At 35.3% G+C, this 19,371-nt stretch overlaps 1 protein-coding gene across 1 annotated transcript in view; it reads right to left on the reverse strand.

The window, feature by feature from the left end:
• Nucleotides 1-19,371, reverse strand: part of IQCM (IQ motif containing M) — a 483,244-nt gene that overhangs the window by 345,383 nt on the left and 118,490 nt on the right. The gene's annotated exons all lie outside the window — the stretch shown is intronic.

Here is a 19,371-nt window from a genome sequence, read left to right on the forward strand (position 1 = left end):
TAATTTGGCAAATCTCTCGTTCCTATAAATAGGAACACAAAGTGCTCCAGAAATCTCATTATTTGATAGAGTAAGACTAACATCCACAAAAGGCAAAGGTTCTACTTTTTAAAAAATCTAATTCTTCAAGTCTAAAGAGAAATTTACATAAGTATTTTTAAAATACTCATTACTTTCTATTGTCCACAGATAATGGGACCAATATATAGTTTGAAATATTATAACAAAAAATATTATCAGGTAACTATTGAGCACCTTCTAGCTACTAGCTCAGATATATTATTAATAAAAGATGCAGAACACGAGACAAAACCCTCTGCTTTAGAAAATTACAGGCTAGTTGGATCTCAATGTCATCAAAAAGAAGAGCATACTAGACTGAATTATGTAATGTATATTCAAAATGTACGTTCAGAGAACATAAAATTTTTGTAGAAATGGAAAACAGAATATTAATATTGATTAACTACAGTCGGCCTTTGGTGTCCTTGGGTTCTGCATCTGCAGATTCAACCAACCACAGATTGACAATATTCAGAAAAAAAAATTTAAAAATACAATAAAATAATATAAATTTAAAAACAATATAGTATGAAAGCTATTTGCATAGTTTACATAGCATTTTGTATTATAAGTAATCTAGAGATGATTTAAAGTATACGAGAAGAAATTGATGCCAATCATTTTGACACTACTCCACAAGACAGAGAAAGAGGGAACCCTAATTCATTCTATGAAGCCAGCATCACCCTACTAACAAAACCAGGAAAGGACATAACTAAAAAGAAAACTACAGACTGATATCCCTGATGAACATAGATGCTAAAATCCTTAACAAAATACTAGCTAACTGAATCCAACAACGTATCTAAAAGATAATCCACCATGATCAAGTGGGCTTCATACCAGGGATGCAGGGATGGTTTAACATATGCAAGTCAATAAATGTGATACACCACATACACAGAATTAAAAACAAAATCACATGATCATCTCAATAGATGCAGAAAAAGCATTTGATGAAATCCAGCACCTCTTTATGATTAAAACTCCCAGAAAAATCAGCATACAAGGGACATACCTCAATGTAATAAAAGCCATCTATGACAAACCCACAGCCGACATAATACTGAATGGGGAAAAGTTGAAAGCATTCCCTCTGAGAACTGGAACAAAACAAGAATGCCCACTCTTACCATTCTTCTTCAATGTAATACTGGAAGTCCTAGCCAGAGCAATCAGACAAGAGAAAGAAATAAAGGGCAACCAAATCTCTAAAGAGGAAGTCAAACTGTCACTGTTTGCTGAAGATACTTTCATTTACCTTGAAAACTCTAAAGACTCCTCCAGAAAGTTCCTAGAACTGATAAAAAAAAATTCAGCAAAGTTTCCGGATACAGGATTAATGTACACAAATCAGTAGCTCTTCCATACACCAACAGAGCCCAAGCAGAAAATCAAATCAAAAACTCAACCCCTTTTACAATAGCTGCAAACAAAAAATAAAATACTTAGGAATATACCTAACCAAGGAGGCAAAAGATTTCTACAAGGAAAACTACAAAACACTGCTGAAAGAAATCATACATGACACAAAAAATGGAAACACATGCCATGCTCATGGATGGGTAGAATCAATATTGTGAAAATGACCGTACTGCCAAAAGCAATCTACAAATACAACACAATCCCCATCAAACTACCACCATCATTCTTCACAGAATTTTTTAAAAAATAATTCTAAGCCGGGCGCGGTGGCTCACGCTTGTAATCCCAGCACTTTGGGAGGCCGAGGCGGGCGGATCACGAGGTCAGGAGATCGAGACCACGGTGAAACCCCGTCTCTACTAAAAATACAAAAAAAATTAGCCGGGCGTGGTGGCGGGCGCCTGTAGTCCCAGCTACTCGGAGAGGCTGAGGCAGGAGAATGGCGTGAACCCAGGAGGCGGAGCTTGCAGTGAGCCGAGATCGCGCCACTGCACTCCAGCCTGGGGGACAGAGCGAGACTCCGTCTCAAAAAAAAAAAAAAAAAAAAAAAAATAATTCTAAAATTTATATGGAACCAAAAAGAGCCTGCATAACCAAAGCAAGACTAAGCAAAAAGAACAAATCTGGAGGCATCAGACTACCTGATTTCAAACTACACTATAAGGCCATAGTCACCAAAACAGCATGGTACTGGTATAAAAATAGGCATATAAACCAATGGAACAGAAGAGAGAACCCAGAAATAAACCCTAATATTTACAGCCATCTGATCTTCAACAAAGCAAACAAAAACAAAGTGGGGAAAGGACACCCTTTTCAACAAATGGTGCTGGGATAATTGGCTAGCCACATTTAGGAGAATAAAACTGGATCCTCATCTTTCACGTTATACAAAAATCAACTCAAGGTGGATGAAGGGCTTAAATCTAAGACCTGAAACTATAAAAATTCTAGAATATAACAGTGGAAAAACCCTTCTAGACATTGGCTTAGGCAAGGATTTCATGACCAAGAACCCAAAAGCAAATGCAATAAAAGCAAAGATAAGGACACACGCACATGTATGTTTATTATGACACTGTTCACAATAGCAAAGACTTGGAACCAACCCAAATGCCCATCAGTGATAGACTGGATAAAGAAAGTGTGGTACATATACACCATGGAATACTATGCAGCCAGAAAAAGGAATGAGTTCATGTCCTTTGTAGGGACATGGATGAAGCTGGAAAACATCATCTGCAGCAAATTAACACAGGAACAGAAAACCAAACACTGCATGTTCTCACTCATAAGTGGGAGTTGAACACTAAGAACACATGGACACAGGGAGGGGAACATCACACTCTGGGGCCTGTGGGGGGTGGGAGAACATTAGGAGAAATAATGTAGATGACGGGTTTACAGGTGCAGCAAACCACCATGGCACATGTATATCTATGTAATAAACCTGCACATTCTGCACATGTACCCTAGAACTTAAAGTATAACAATAAAAAATAAAAATTAAAAAAAGACAAATATTTGGGACTTAATTAACTAAAGAACTTTTGCACAGCAAAAGGAACAGTCAGCAGAGTAAACAGACAACCCACAGAGTGGGAGAAAATCTTCACAATCTATGCATCTGACAAAGGACTAATATCCGGAATCTGCAACAAACTCAAACAAATCAATAAGAAAAAAGCACAAAATCCCATCAAAAAATGGGCTAAGGACCTGAATAGACAATTCTCAAAAGAAGATATACAAATGCCCAACAAACATATAAAAAAATGCTCAACATCACTAATGATCAGGGAAATGCAAATCAAAACCACAATGTGCAAGAACAGCCATAATCAAAAAATTAAAAACAGCAGATGTTGGCATGGATGCAGTGATCAGGGAACACTTCTACACTGCTAGTGGGAATGTAAACTAGTACAGCCAGTATGGAAAACAGTGTGGGGATTCCTTAAAGAACTAAAAGTAGAACTACAGTTTGATCCAGCAATCTCACTACTGGCTATCTACCCAAAGGAAAAGAAGTCATCATACAAAAAAGATACTTGCACATGCATGTTTATAGCAGCACAATTCGCAATTGTAGTACTAATTGTCTCTGCTGTAGTATAGAAATTCTGTAGTAAAGAAAAAAAAAAGCAGCATCTCTATTTCAGGTTGTAATGAATTAATCAATGAGTGGATAAAGAAACTGGTGTATGCATATATATATATATATACACACACAATGGAATATTACTCAGCCGTAAAAAGAAATGAATTAACGGCATTTGCAGCAACCTGGATGAGATTGGAGACTATTATTCTAAGAGAAGTAACTCAGGAAAGGAAAACCAAACATCATATGTTCTCACTGATATGTGGGAGCTAAGACATGTGGATGCAAAGGTGTAAGAATGATACAATGGACTTTGGGGACTTGGGGGGAAAGGTGGGAGGGGGATGAGGGATAAAAGACTACAAATAGGGTGCAGTGTATACTGCTCGGGTGATGGGTGCACCAAAATCTCACAAATCACCACTAAAGAACTTAACCTGTAACCAAATACCACCAGTACCCCAATAACGTATAGAAAAAGTAAATAAATTTTAAAAAATAAAATATATGGGAAAATGTGCATAGATTATGTGCAAATATATACTACACATCTTATCAGGGACTTGGGCATTCTCGGATCTCGGAATGATGGAGGTAGGGGAAGTCCTGCAACCAGTTCCCCAAGGATACTGAGCAAAGGCTGTATTTATAAGGTACCAGTATTGGTTAGCATTTCTTGTGAATTATCTCATGTAAGCTTCAACAGTTTTGTTCTGTTTTTGTTTTTGTTTTTGTAAAGTACTGTGATTAGTCCGTTTACTCAGAGAAGCAACTTTCCCAGGATCCTTTAACCTGGAAGGTACAGAGCCAGGACTCCATTCTTTTTCACTGTGCTCTACACTGCCCTCTGGAACTTGTGGGGCTTCAGGGGATTCATCAGTAAAAGTGGGTAATTTCTGGCTTGTTTACTTCAGAAGGTAACTATAAAGCTCACAGGACACACTTTATATAAAGACACGTGGTATGTTAAGTGATATCATATTAAGGTAAAGGAGAATTTTTAAGTTTGAGTCTTAAAAATAGAAACATTAAAATATTTGCCATATGCCAAGTGTGCTAATTGCTATATATGGATTATCATGTTTTATTCTTAGAGACATCCCATAGATTAAGTACTATTACTATCTCCATTTTACAGATGAGGAAATGAAAGCAGAGGTGTGATTATTTTCCCCAAGATTAGACTATTAGCAATAGGTAGAGATTATATTCAAACCCAGGCAGATAGCCCCTGGAACCTGAATTCTTAATCACTCTGATGCTCAATATGCCTGTTTGTTTATTGTACTTATTTATAGAGTATCTACTTAGTAAAAATTGCTATGCTAACTCCTGGGAGGGGAGCAGTGTAGAATATAATGGTTAATAAAGCACTATTGCTACCTTCAATGGACAGCATAACAGTGAAAATCACTGCAGAAAAGTGAAGGAGGAAAAGGATGGGGCAAAGGTGATGAAAAGTGCAATCTGGAGATATAAAGAGTGAAATTTTACAGCAATGGTAAAGAAATTAACCTTGCAATGAAAGAAAGACAATCATAGAAGCTAAAGAAAGCATTAGGATTTAGTGAAATTTTTGTTGTTGTTTTATTTTTCAAGGCAGGAGGTTTTCAAGTCAGATAGGAAAGGAGCCAATATAGATCAAGAGATTACAGATACTCACATCTGAATACACTTAGAATTGAATACATGAGCAGGGAACAGGTTCACTGCATACCTAGGAAGGATATGATGAAGTTCACAAGTGAAGGTATTATTTAAGGGTAATATTATTTTGAAAGCAACATTATGAAAATAAATTTTCACTAATGAGGAATTCACGTTTGTAAAAATACACATCTATGCATAAAACATACATATATGTGTATCTTGGTTTATTTATTTGCAAATGCACAGGAAAGATATGGAAGAATGTATACTACAGCAGAGACAATTAGTACTCACCAAATTATCCATGTGCTCCCCTATATTTTCCATACCCCTTTAAAATTACTTTGAGGACATGTAATTAGACTCCGACCAATGAGATGTGAGTACATGAGGTGTGAGCCACTACCAGACCTGGGCCGAAGCCCACTCTTTCCCTGCCACAGTGCCCCAGGAAGCCTGTGCACCAAATGGCAGAGCTATAAGGTAAACTGTTTATCACACTGTAATTGATGTAGGGGGAAAATAAGTCTTTATGAAACATGAAGTGACAGAGAATCTAGGGTTCATTTGTTACTCAACACAGTGCAACCTTTCTTGTCTAATATTTACACCAAACTAAGACCATCAACAGTATCTATCTTTGGAAGGAAGTGGAAAATGTAGTATTGTTAGCACTTTCCCTTTCAATCCTGTATATGTATGTATTTTTTAAATCTTTATAATAAGCTTGTGTTAATACAATAATTAAGAAAAAGATATGTCTATTTTACAGGAAAAAAACTGTTAAATACTTTGGGTATAATCCATTTAAGTGCTAAACTAAAAGCCCTCTATAGACCATTTAGCTAAGTCATATTAGGACTGCATCCAACATACAAAATAAATGCAGATACACTCTTTAAAAACTAGTATATAGAGTTAAAGGAGATCTCTAAAAAGGCAATTAAAACATATGAAAATCTAACATTGCTGCAGATAAACCTTTAGATGGCAAATGAGACTTAGTGTGTGACTTTAGGCCAATTATAACATCTCTGAATTTCTAACTATTGCTTATGTAAAATCTAGTAGCTAAACCAATTCCACCAAACTAGAATTTCAGTTCTGAAATATAAATTATAAATAACTTCTGATTAGAATACTTATTCAAAGAGAGACCAAAAGGGAGACCAGGGCAAAAAAACAGAGGTAAAGTGATGAATTCTTAGAGGTTTTACAGTGAAGTTAAGCAAAAGGAATGTAAGGCATTAAAACTGCCAATTTAGGTATGAGCTGACAGGCAAAAAAGAAAAATAACAACAAAAACTCTCAACCAAAAGACTCTAGTCTCTAACACTACTTACTAAGTGCTCCTCAAAGTCCAGCTGGAATTATTCATTCACCTGAGCTCAATCATTTGTTCACCTGAAATCAATCATCCATTCAATTTCATTCACTTCTGACAATTTTGCCTTTCTCCTTCATGGGCTCATTTTGCTTTGACCACCTCCAGCTATTGTGTGTTCCCCAAAGTTATTTCTTTCCTTGGCTACCTTCTAACCCTTTACTTGAATGATATGGTCCATGACCTTGGATATATTTAGCACTTCAATGCGCACAAATCCGTATATCTTGCTTAGACCACTCTTGAGATCCAAATTTGAATAGCCAACTATCTCTATCTCAATCAACATGTCCCTCTCACACATAATGACACTACTGTCCATCCATATGCCTGAAAGTCATCTCCACTATTCACTCTCCCTCAATCCCCTAATAGAGTCATTAAATCCCTTCCATCCTTTCCCACTCATACTCTCTCAATTCAGACCCTTATCATCTTTCATGTGGTACATTAGCAGCTTCTCCACTTGGATTCCTGCATCCAACCATGAAACTCTAACCCGTCCTCCATACTTTCCATAAATAATCTTTCATTTCCAAATTATGGAATTTTAAATTATCATTGTTATTGTTTTCTAATTTAACATCACAGTAGTCAGAGAACAGGTTTTGTATAATTCTAATTGTTTGAAATTTGTTGACTTCTACTTTATATACCATTGTGTAGTCAGTTTTCATAATGCTCCATATTTGTCTGAAAATAATGTATATTATTTAATTCTTAGGAGCAATGTCTTATATCTACCTTATAAGTCAACTTGTTAATTTAATTGTTCCCCATTTTGCTAGTCATTTCAAGACTCAGCACAAGGGATATTCTCTAATCTATCTTAACATTGAAACAATTTGCAGCACTCATTGTTTGGTTGGCCCACCATCCCTTTACTAATCTGTAAACTCTCTGATCATGTGGACTGGGACTTATTTCCCCTGAATCCTCAGCACTTCCTTATAATACCCAGCACATTTAATAAACATTTGTTATAAGAATCAATAAATAAAACATTTAATACCTCTTATTCAGTTACATAGATTTTTCAGCATCACTTTTATGTTTGCCAGTGCCATGGATTAATTTCTTTCCATTACTTTCTTGGATACCGTAGATACTATATACATACTTCCTTCCACTAATTCCCACTGCTCTCCTGACCTTCATAAAGAATCCCTATTTCTCCCCCTCCTTCCACAAAAAAAAAAAAAAAGAAAAAAAAAGCAGCATCTCTATTTCAGGTTGTAAAAAATCATCTATGTTAAATAGTTAAACTGAACCAATGTGTTATTGGAAACTAGTTTTCTAGAATTAAAAGCTCAAACAAATTGGAAATTCAGTGTCAGAAAAGGGAGTGTATTCCTCATCACAGATATCTGTTAGCAGAAAATTCCAGAAGAACATTGTAGAGGGGATTTTATGTTGTGAAAATAGTTGGGCTAGAAGAGCTTTAAGATCTCTTCTACACAAAGACTTACTACTATGAAAGTGCTTCAGGTTGGTAAAATCGTTTTCATTCAAACAATGAGCGATTTTATATTTTGTACACTGAATAATTATAAAATGGTTTTCTCACCTTTCTCTCTTTTTAAGACCCACTATTTAAATTTTATTTAATTTCATATGAATTATAATGAAACTTACAAATTTTAAAGTTTCAAATTTATAGACAGATTCATTAGTCAAAAATGACAGATTGCAATTTACTTACATTTCACATTCTAGTGTGTGGGCTGGGTAGATGTCATATAATTTTCTACTGTTGGAATTTCAAGCACATGTGTGTTATATAGAATGCCAATTCCTCACTAGACTGTGAACTCTGACGGTTTCTTGAGGACAGCCATTGTGTTTTTATGCATCCATCCATTTATTCAATCATTCATTCAACAAATCTTTATTGAATACCTACAATGTGACAGGCAGTCTGCTAGGCACTAGAAATGCAAAAAAGAACCTGGAGATTATGAAGTCAACATTCTTAGGAATGAAATTAACTACAAATAATTACATAATTCCAAATACAGTGCTATGAAACTTTATTTTCATTATTTCATGAATTTAAAACAAGGAATGAAATGTACCCTTCAGCTTTTGTAATTGGGAGGTCACTGGACAATTTAATGGAAGTAGAAGCAAGATTTATTTGGGTTGAAGGAATAATGTTATTGGAGGTAATAAATATAGACTCCCTTTTCGGGTGGTATGTTGTTTGAAGAAACAGAAAACAATGAAATGATCACCACAGAAACAAAAGTTTGAGAAAGTAAATTATAGTGTCAATATATTTTTAATATGAGAGAAACTTTAGTATGCTTATAGGTAATAGGAAAGGAGAGATGGAGACATAAAAGAGGGCAAATAATACATAATAGATGAGATAGGTTCCTGACAGAAAACAGAAAGAATGGGATAGAATTCATACCTGAAGAAGCATCTTCTAAAACCATAGACAAGATTTGGGGTGGCTATTAATAAGTTTCCAGAGAGTTCACCATGAAGACCTTTATTTTCTCTATGAAGTAGGAGGTAAGGTCATTTACAGAGGGAAGCGGGCTGAGATTTGCTAACGGTTGTGAAGGTTTGGGCTAAATAGTAGGTGAGATGGATAAAAGAATTGAAAAAGGTCAAATGAAAGATTTTTAACTTAGATTACTACTTAATGCAGTCATAATCATAGCTAGCACTTGAAATACAAACCTTCTCTTCCTACTGTTCAGTTTCTCCACACTTCATAACAAAATGTTTAGACTGGTTGTCTATATATATTGTTTGCTCTTTCTCACCCCATTTTTTCATCACTACACTCCCAATCTACCTTGTACAGTGGTTGCTCTGTGGAAACTGCTCTCATCAAAGATACAATGACTTCCATGGTAGCACACCCAATGAACAAGTATTTGTCAGCTTTTTGCTGAGCCTTCACAGCAGCACTCAATGATAATGATTTTCTTTTATGAAAAGATTCCAAAAATTTCTCCTAGATTTCCTCCTATGATGCTGCTTCTCATTGTCAATCTCTTTTGCTGACTCTACCTCTTCTATCAGACCTCCAATGAATGAAGTGTCTTAAGCCTCTGTCTTAAGCCTTTTTGTTTATGTTAACTTCACTTATTCCTTAGGAAATTTCATCCAGTTCCATCCATGGCTTTAAATACTGTTCATACACCAAAGACTCCAAAACTTTATTCTCCAGCCCACATCTCTCCTCAAAATTTCAGACTTACGTATGCATTGATTAGTATCTCAAACATAATCTATTTAATGGAACTCGTCCATTAAAGAGACATTTTAATGCAGTTTATAAGTTTAGATGTCTCTTGCTTATGGTCCTTTGAGTTAGCCAGAGCAGTTCTGCTTCAGGCTATGAGTCAGCTGGCTTAGATGGATCAGGCTACATAGGTGCCACCACCTGGGGCATGGTCTTTTCTTGGTAGATCAAAAAGTGTAAGAGACAAGATAAACTACTATGTACATTTAAAGTCATTGTCTGCATCATGCCTTCTCATCCTCCATTAGCCAAAACAAGATAGAGTCAATCTCAAATTTAGTGAAGCAAGAAAATATACTCCAAACCAAGGTGGAGGGGGAAAGGAAAGGTGGAACAATAACCCAATCTAAGCCATCATTATCTCTTTCCTAGACTGAAAAATCACTTTCTCTGGTCTTCCCTCTGTCCTCTGTTTATTCATCCTACAGAAGAGAGGCCTGCATATCTTTTAAAAATGGAAATCTGATCGTAACATTCGTCTTTAAATCATTCAATGACTTTCTACCACTCTTAAATAAATCAATTCTTTGCCATTACCTACAGGGCCATACATTATCTGATTTATGCCTATCTCTCTCATCTGATTTCACATTACTATCATTTTATCTGCTATTACACTGCAGCCACAATGTTTCCCTTCAGGACCTTGAATAAGTCAAGGCCTGTTTCTCCTCAGGGCTGATTTGTACCAGTATTCAAGAGTTGATTGTTGTGCTGCACCCATTAATGGCACATGTATACATATGTAACAAACCTGCACGTTGTGCACATGTACCCTAGAACTTAAAGTATAATTAAAAAAAAGTCATTTCAGAGTAAAAAAAAAAGAGTTGATTGTTAATTATAAGGAATTTTGCAATCCAGATTAAATGTCTGGTAGCCTGAAATCAGCCAGGGTGAGAATATTTATACCCTGGAAGTCAGGACATGCCATAAATCAGGCTTTTTTGCCCCCTGCAGAACAAATTTACCAGCACATCATTGGTCCTTCTTGTCCTTCAGATCTCAAATCAAATATATAAGTTCCTAAGACAGGCATTCATGGCATTTGCATCTAAAATATGTCCCTACAGTTAATCTATTAAATCATTCTATTGCCTTCATTGTGATTATCATGTTTTGTCATTATCTTATCTGTTTGCTCCTTAATTGCATTTTGCCTATCTACTCTTAGCAGAATATAAGCTTCACTTATTCACAACTATATCATCAATGTCAAGAAGAATGCCTGGCATATAATAGACGTTCAATAAATACTTATTGCATGAATGAATTTCCCCTGGTATGTTATGAGTTCTCTAAGAACGGAAACATTCTTATTCTCTTTCTAACTCACATATAGTATTTATAAATCAGAAGCCCAATAAATATTAATTGGATAAATGAAACAATTTATTAGTGTGTTTACTAGGTACAGATATAATGAATTTCAGATTTGATGTAAGGAAGGGGAATAAAGACATCTGTGCTAGACAAGTTGTCTGAATACTTTGTACTTCATTATATAGATTTTTTTCCTACTCTACCTTCATGTAAATAATTATTGTCCTCAATTCAATAAGATCATTTAACTAATAAGTTGTTACTGACTATTCTTTTTAGCCATGTGCTAGGGACCATGGAGGTTATGGGGAAAAAAAAGGAAACATTATCTCCACTTAGCAAAGTTTATATTTCATAATCCCATAATAGCAAAGTTTATATTTCATAATCCCATAATCCCATAACATCGATTGAACAAATATCTCAGTGACTGGCCGAGCATATATTAGGCACCCAATAAATGTTTGCTGAATAAATGAATGAAACTCAGCCAAGAACTGAGGGCAGAGCTGAATTAAATTTTTAAGAATATAAAGTTCTCTACAATGTTAGTAGAAGAGTTGAAAGTTAATCCATGTTTTGTCAGTGGAATTTAACTTCACCATGAAACTTCAATGTGTGTAGCAATAGTGCAAAATGTACTACAAAAACATAACTATTTTCAGAAATCTAAAAACATGATAGTAATGAAAAGTAAGATGAAGTTTGCACAACTCTAATAAAGACAATGTAATGAGAATCAATTCAATGTCTTTTATGCTAACTTATATATTTCAGGAATTTAAATCTTATCCTCCAGGTAAATATATTGCATTAATTATGAGAGATAATTCAGAAAAGTTGTTAAGAGAGCAGACAGACTTAAGTAAGTATAAATTTGAACTTTACAATTTATCACTGGTATGACCCCCAACAAGTTATATCGCATCTGAGCTCAGCTTCGTCCTTTGTAAAAAAGTATATAAGGATGATAGATTGCCATAAGGATTGTGTAAATGATACATGCAAAGTCCTTAGCAAAAGGCCTGGTACATAGTAAGTACTCAATAAAATTAGTGATGTTGATGATTATAAAGATATTAATTTTAATAACATGATATTATGGTCTATACAACAGATGAGGCAGACACATAACGTCATACAGTATAAGACTATAAGTGCCATAAGACAAAATGATATGAAAATATTATCTCAAATATGTAAACTTTTAGTAATAGCACAACATACTGAAAACAAAATGCAAAGTTATATTGTGCTTTATATTTCCATGACCAAAACTTCTCCATCAACAATTTTCTCTCATGTCAGTTATAAGATACAAAAGTGCTCCTCAAGTCCTTGCCAAATTAGATAGTACACACTCTTCCCCAAAAAAGAAAATAATACCAATTATCCACTAGTGAGAAAGGTGAATTTTTACCAAGTAAATACTATGGTCAGAGGCTTAGCAAAATTGCCCAGAAGAAATGTGTTTAGATTGATCTTCCCTGGGTTACCCTCTCCAACAATAACAGATATGGCTACAGTTCAATACCTTTATCAAATCTGAGCCCTTGCTCAGGCTTACTGGGCTCTAGTCCATCTGATGGAAAGATAGAGGCATATATCCCTAGTCAGCCAATCCTGATTTTCCCCCTAAAAAAAAGTTAAAACAAGTGTCCAGGAGACAATTCTCCATGAATATTTTCACATATCTGTAGAGTCAGAGCTTTGTGAGCAAGGAATTCTGGCACCTGGGTTAAAAGGGGTTTGAGTGGCAAAAAAAAAAAAAAAAAGCCATGGAAGTTAAAGACAGAGACCTTGAGGGAGATTTAGAGGCACCTCCCCTTGTGCCATTTATTTACTTACATTTCAAAGAATGATAGACCTAGGGACCTTTAGTTCACCACTTATCTCCAGATTGGATGTGTTTGTATTTACAAAGCACTTGCTTTCCCTCCCCTTCTGTCTCTCCCTCTATCTCTTTCTCTTTCTTTTCCCTCTCTCTCCCTGCAGTGGAGGAGGGGGAAATGTGCCTAATGCCCTCCTTAAGTTCTGAGATTCATAAATCCAGTGTTCCTTTTTTGTGGTACTAACTGCATTATTCATGTAGATAACACCTGCCCTCATTGTGTTGCCCCAAAGAGGACCGAGGCATAGGAAAACTGAGGCAAGATGCTCTGAGTAATCACAGTCTGTCTCTGACGTAGAAATCCTGTGTTTCCTGTCAAGATAGATAGATAGGCATAAATACAGGCATACACAAAGATTTTAAAACTTAATCTAAGCAGCTCTGACATACTCCTTTCCTTCACAGATAGCCCAAATGGAGCTTTGTTAAGAGCTGACTTCCAGAAGTTTAACTATCTTTAGTCCATCAATTAATCCGGCCCCTTGTAATTTCTCTCCAAGCTTAAACACCTTTGCGTTCTCACTCTCTTCTCTGGGCAGCTCCTGATATCCTCAAATGTAGCTCTATCAGATCACCGCCCCACACATACACACATGTCTCCCGGCTCTCTCATCACTGTGAAAAGAAGGCTGTTCTCGGTACCTTTATGGCTTCGGCACTATTCTCTTTTAGCTCACAGCTGGGTACCTACTGAGCACCGACTAAACCCTCTAGTAGTAACTATCCTCTTGCAAATGTCTTTCAGGACAAGGATTTTTGAAAACAACTCATTAAAAACATTTATTCTCTCAGGAAATGCACCAAACCATTAGAGTGTGATATACTTAAGTCAGGAGCATGGGCACTTGAGTCAGTAGACTCAGCTGCCTGACCGCTTGCCTTGGGAAAGTCACTTAGCCTCTCTGAACTTCTGTTTCCTCTTTCTTAAAATTGGTGAGTGATACTTCTGAGCATTATAAATTAGATTGTGATGTATCAAATAAGCTACAAACAACTTATAGAAAGTATTGAGCACTCAAGAAATAGAGAACAGTTACTATTGTTAATATTTTTATTGTGAAAAACAAAAAGAACATAAATTCATCAGCATCTGTTTTACCTGGCAGGACTCCTGAGTCCACTAAGGATATCATCAGGGATACTCTAGTAGAATTTATCTTTCTTTCCCATCGTATTTGAACTGGAGAATATGGGAGACTTAGTCATAACCCTAAATCCCTCTTTACATGCTTCCCAAAAATGAGGCATACAAATATACAAACTGAGGCTCAGAAACAGGTACATTTATAGGATCACTCTAACATAGGCCCTCAATAATATTTTGAGAACTGAAAGAATTCATTTAACCCCAGCTGGGATACTGTCTGAGGAAACCTGAGAAGGGAGCAGTCATTAGTGGCGGGTGACAGACAGAAATAAAAACCAAAGTAACGTTCAAAAATAATTTTTTTCATGTGTTGGGGGGAAAACAAAAGCATTCAGGGAGAAGCCTAAAACGCCGCAGTCCTTGCTTATAACCATTTAGTAACCTTGACATAGCAAGAAGAATATTCATGTATCATTTTGTTCCTCACAGCATGGGACGAGGTGTAATTACTAGGGCAGGGCCGCTAAACATAGAAAGTGGTAACTTTAAGGCATGAGAGAGTGTTTGAGAATAAAGGTTGTTTATATTTATTTAATTTTTTGTAGCATTAATCATGTTGCATCTTGCAATGGTGTTGTCATTTCTCTTGCATGCACACACTGAATTACTGAGCAGTGCTATGCAATGTGTCTCACACGCTCTGGCACTTCCATTTCATACTTCACAGTTTTAGTGTCACTTTGAGGTTTGAAATGTTTCACAGTTATTTGCTATATGTGGGTGCCAAAAAAATCAGCCTATATCACTAAAAAAGATACTACAAGAATAGAAAATGGTTAGAGTCAGATGGGAATTTTTGTTTCATTAACATTCAGAACTTTATAAAGAATCACTTTACTTTTTATCAAAATCTAATTTATGTTTTACAGATATATGGATGAGTACAATTATTTTTCTCACCATACAGTTCTTATAAAGTTAAATATAAACTTTTATTGATGTAGATAAGATTCTATAATTAGAAGGAAATTTAAAACACCATACATCTTTTCTAGCCTCACAACTTGTCCATATGCTCCAACAAGCCGAAGAGCCTCAATCCAGTCACTTGATCTAATCCAGTATAAATATTGAGTGAATTTTTATGTATGTATCTCAATGCATGTTTCAGCTTAATGTGTTAAAGTCAATCTATTTAAACAAAAATAGAATGACTTATATCTGCCACAAATATAAAGTCATTACAACTGATAACACACTAAGATATTCACTGGCACTTACAAATAATGACACACATGTCACCATCAATTTTTGTAAAGCAATCACATACCTGACGACTTCCTCCATTCTTCCTCTATACACTCACTGATGACTCCCTCACTTCACACACACACACACACACACACACACACCCATAGCACATTGGCATTTGACCACCTAGATACTACCTGTATTTTTTATTAACTTATTCTGCCCCACAGTCAACCAAAAATCAAATACATAAATAAATGACAATAAACATGTGAAGACCCATAAAAACAAGCTTTTCACACAGGAGAATGGTCTTGAAGAAACACCTGACATAAATTAAGCACTCAGTAAAGATTCATCCTTTTCCTCTCCTTGTCTTTTCAACTTCACAAGACGCCTCCTCAAGTTTAAATGTCTGGTTTGTTTCAATACAAATAGAAACTGAGACCCACTGGTAAGCATGAAAGGAAAGCAAAAAGAGAAATAAGAAAGTACAGATGGAAACTCATAGAGACATTTTTAGGCATGCTCTGAATAAGATTTTAGTATCTGAAATTATTTTCCTTAGACAATTTAAAAGAATTTTTCCATCTTAGGAAGAGGGAATTTATACTTACAATTTTGGCTATCTGAAAGATTACAATTAATTACTGGAAAGTAAGAGAGTAACTTTTTTATCTGAGGGATCCTGCTCTTAACAGAGAAACAAATAATGACTAATTATGCTAACATGTTGACAGCACTTGTAAAGGTTCAAAAGGCCTACTTGAGTTTCAAATATTCTGACAATAAATCAGAGTAATTCTGCAAATGTGTTTGTGGAGACAGCCAACCTGCCACAAAATGCAAGTAAGAAAAGCTGATCAAGACAGTATACTAACATAGTTTGCTTTGTGTTATCAACTTAATCCAAACGCTAACTTGACAAGGCCACACCAAAAATGCAAAACTGTCTTTATTATATTTTACATTTGCAACTTTCTCTTTAAATGCATACATACTTAAATGTTTAGCAGCCACAGATAATTCATACAACTTCTTTAGTACAAGAACAAAAGTACACTACTAGAAAGCAGAGACATTCTGCTCTAGATTTACAATAGCCCCAAGGTACTAAAACTATATCAAATGGGTTTATGGAATTAACAAAAAAGTTCTTAAAATCAATTAATTCTTATTCATGTTAACATTAAAATTAGTACTTCCAGTGGCACGTTTAGGAGTAGATTGTTTGGAGGAGGGCTAGGGAGAATGGATAAAAAATACACACAAAATCTCATAACTATCATAACTTTCAAAAAAAATGGTTGGGAAGTGTTGGTACAGACAATAGGCCAACATCTTGAACTAGGGTCGCTATAGAGACCAATAGGGCTTTCAGGCAACGCTGTTTACTTTTTATTTAGTTATGAGCATGTTGCTCTTTGCATATCAAACATACTGTCAGACACTGCAGGGTTAACAAAAGCTATAAAATATATAAAATACATGGTCTGAGCCATCAATAAAATTAGAGAATAGTATCTTATACAGAATAAGAATTTATTTTAACAATATGTAGAAAGCAGTAATTCAGAATATTCTTGTGACTGTCAAAGGGAAAATAATTACTACTAAAGGGATAAATGAACTAATGGTCAAATGTTTAGTAGCTGAGACAGTTTCCCCAAAAACTGTTAGAATAGTAAAGACAGTGAGAATTAATAAGGTTCTAATATTCTCTAGAACCCTTTCACTATTTCACATCTCATACTCAGTGCTCCCTATACTAAGAATTCCTTTCACTTATGCAAGCACAGGAATGATATATTCCAAATGTACAGTCTTTGTGAAAAGTGTGAAAAGGTAGAGCAGGAGCCTTCAATTTTCTAATCTTTTTTGCATATTGCTATCACTAAAAAAAACTTTCACCAGCTACCCCAATATATGTAAAGTTATTTATCTTATTGCTTATCTTAACATTATTTATCTTATTATAAACTATATTCCTATTTTACTTTATTAACATATCACATACACTATAAAACTAACACTGAAATACACATTGTATTGAGAAGATATAGAAAAAATATACATAGAAGCTTCTTCCTACACAATCTTGTATCATCTTGCTCAACCCTTGGAATAAACACTCCCCATAAGATAGCAATGGATTAGAACAGGGATTGGCAAACCACAGTCTGGGCCTAATCCAGCCCATCACTTATTTTTGCAAATAAAGCTTTATTGGTACACAGCCAACCAACTTGTTTAGCAATTGCTTCTGGCCGCTTCCTTGCCACTAAGATATGAATAATTGTGACAGAGATCATACGGCCCACAAGGCCAAAAATATTTACTATCTCACCCTTTACAGAAAACGTTTTCTGATCCCTAGATTAGGGTTAATTTCAAGGTATTTATGAAGGAAAAGTTCTTCAGACAGAGTAATAAGGCTGAGCATATGAGATGCAAAAAAGAAAGACAGAAGAGATAAATCTGCCAAGAATGCCAACAAAGTTGCAAAGCAGGTGTGATAATTAATTTTATGTGTCAACTTGATTGAGCTAAGGGATGCCCAGATAGCTAGAAAACATTATTACTGTGTGTGTCTGTAAGGGTGTTTCCAGAAAATATTTACATTTGAATCGGTAGACTGAATAAAGAAGATCCATCCTCATTAACATGGATAGGCAACTTCAGTCCATCAAGGAGTCAAAGCAAAAAGGCAGAAGAAGGGCAAATTATTTCTTCTGGAGTTGGAATGTTCATCTTATTTTGCCCTTAAACATGAGAGCTGCCCTTAGACATTCTCAAGCCTTTGGACTCTGACTCTAGAACTTACATCCCTGGTTCTAAGGCCTTCAGACTTGGACTTACAACACCAGCTTTCCTGGTTCTCCAGCTTGCAAACAGCATATGGTGGGACTTCTCAGCCTCCATAATCACATGCTAATGATATAATTCCCATAATAAATCATATATATCTATATTTTACATATATATACCCTACTGTTTCTTTTTCTCTGGAGAGCTCTAATACAATAGGCATAGGAGTGAAATTTTCTACCAGGATGTAACTATTAGAGTAGGGCTGACTATAGCATGACAGGGTACCAAAACAGAATTTTAATACCAGTAAAAAGAAAACATAAGTCAAAAGGCATAGAGAGTAATAGTTGTGGCATTATTTTTTTAACTGGTGTTTCTAATAACACCTCCATCAGAGGGTAGGTATCTCTCTCCATTCCAGCACAACTTGAGTTGGCATACCTTTTGTATCCATTTTCCTACTTGCCATAAACGTCAAAATAGGGCCAAGGAGATATTTAAGATATCAATAGGCAAAAATTACAATTTAACATAAATAACGAATAGCAAAGATTCCAATTCAGTATCTCTCTAGCACACATATACCTGCACACACATAATTCTAGTACTGGCACCTTCTAGCAAATATCATAGTATTCCTTTGGTCGTGAAAGAGGGTTTTTAAAAATATGCTACTAAAAATAATTGTTGGGATATGAAGAGTTAAGGCTTTCAGTCACCAATACTTTCTGTTCTTTCTGAAGTTTTATTATGTTTAAAGTCAATGCCAAAGATTATAGCATTTAGTTATTCTCCTATATTAGTTTTGACTTCCCAACTGGAGAAGACAGAAATAAACAAAAATATTCTATATCTTTGTATGCCCCATGTCACTTGGTAATATACAGTACTCAATAAGTAATTATTAATTGGTTCTCCAGAAGTCATGTACAAAATACACTGCTACATGTCAAATCTAATTTTCCCATTGCTTTCATTGCAAAATAGGATACTCTTTTTTTAAAAAGTTTCAAGATAAAGTAGAAAAAACAGTGGACTAGGAGTATGCAAATCTAGTTCTAGTCACAATTCGTGTGACAAGCTAGCTTTGTGGACTTCAGCATGTCACTGAATCTTCTTT

Source organism: Hylobates moloch, unplaced genomic scaffold (assembly GCF_009828535.3).
Source record: "Hylobates moloch isolate HMO894 unplaced genomic scaffold, HMol_V3 SCAFFOLD_3, whole genome shotgun sequence".
NCBI classification, from domain to species: Eukaryota; Metazoa; Chordata; class Mammalia; order Primates; family Hylobatidae; genus Hylobates; species Hylobates moloch.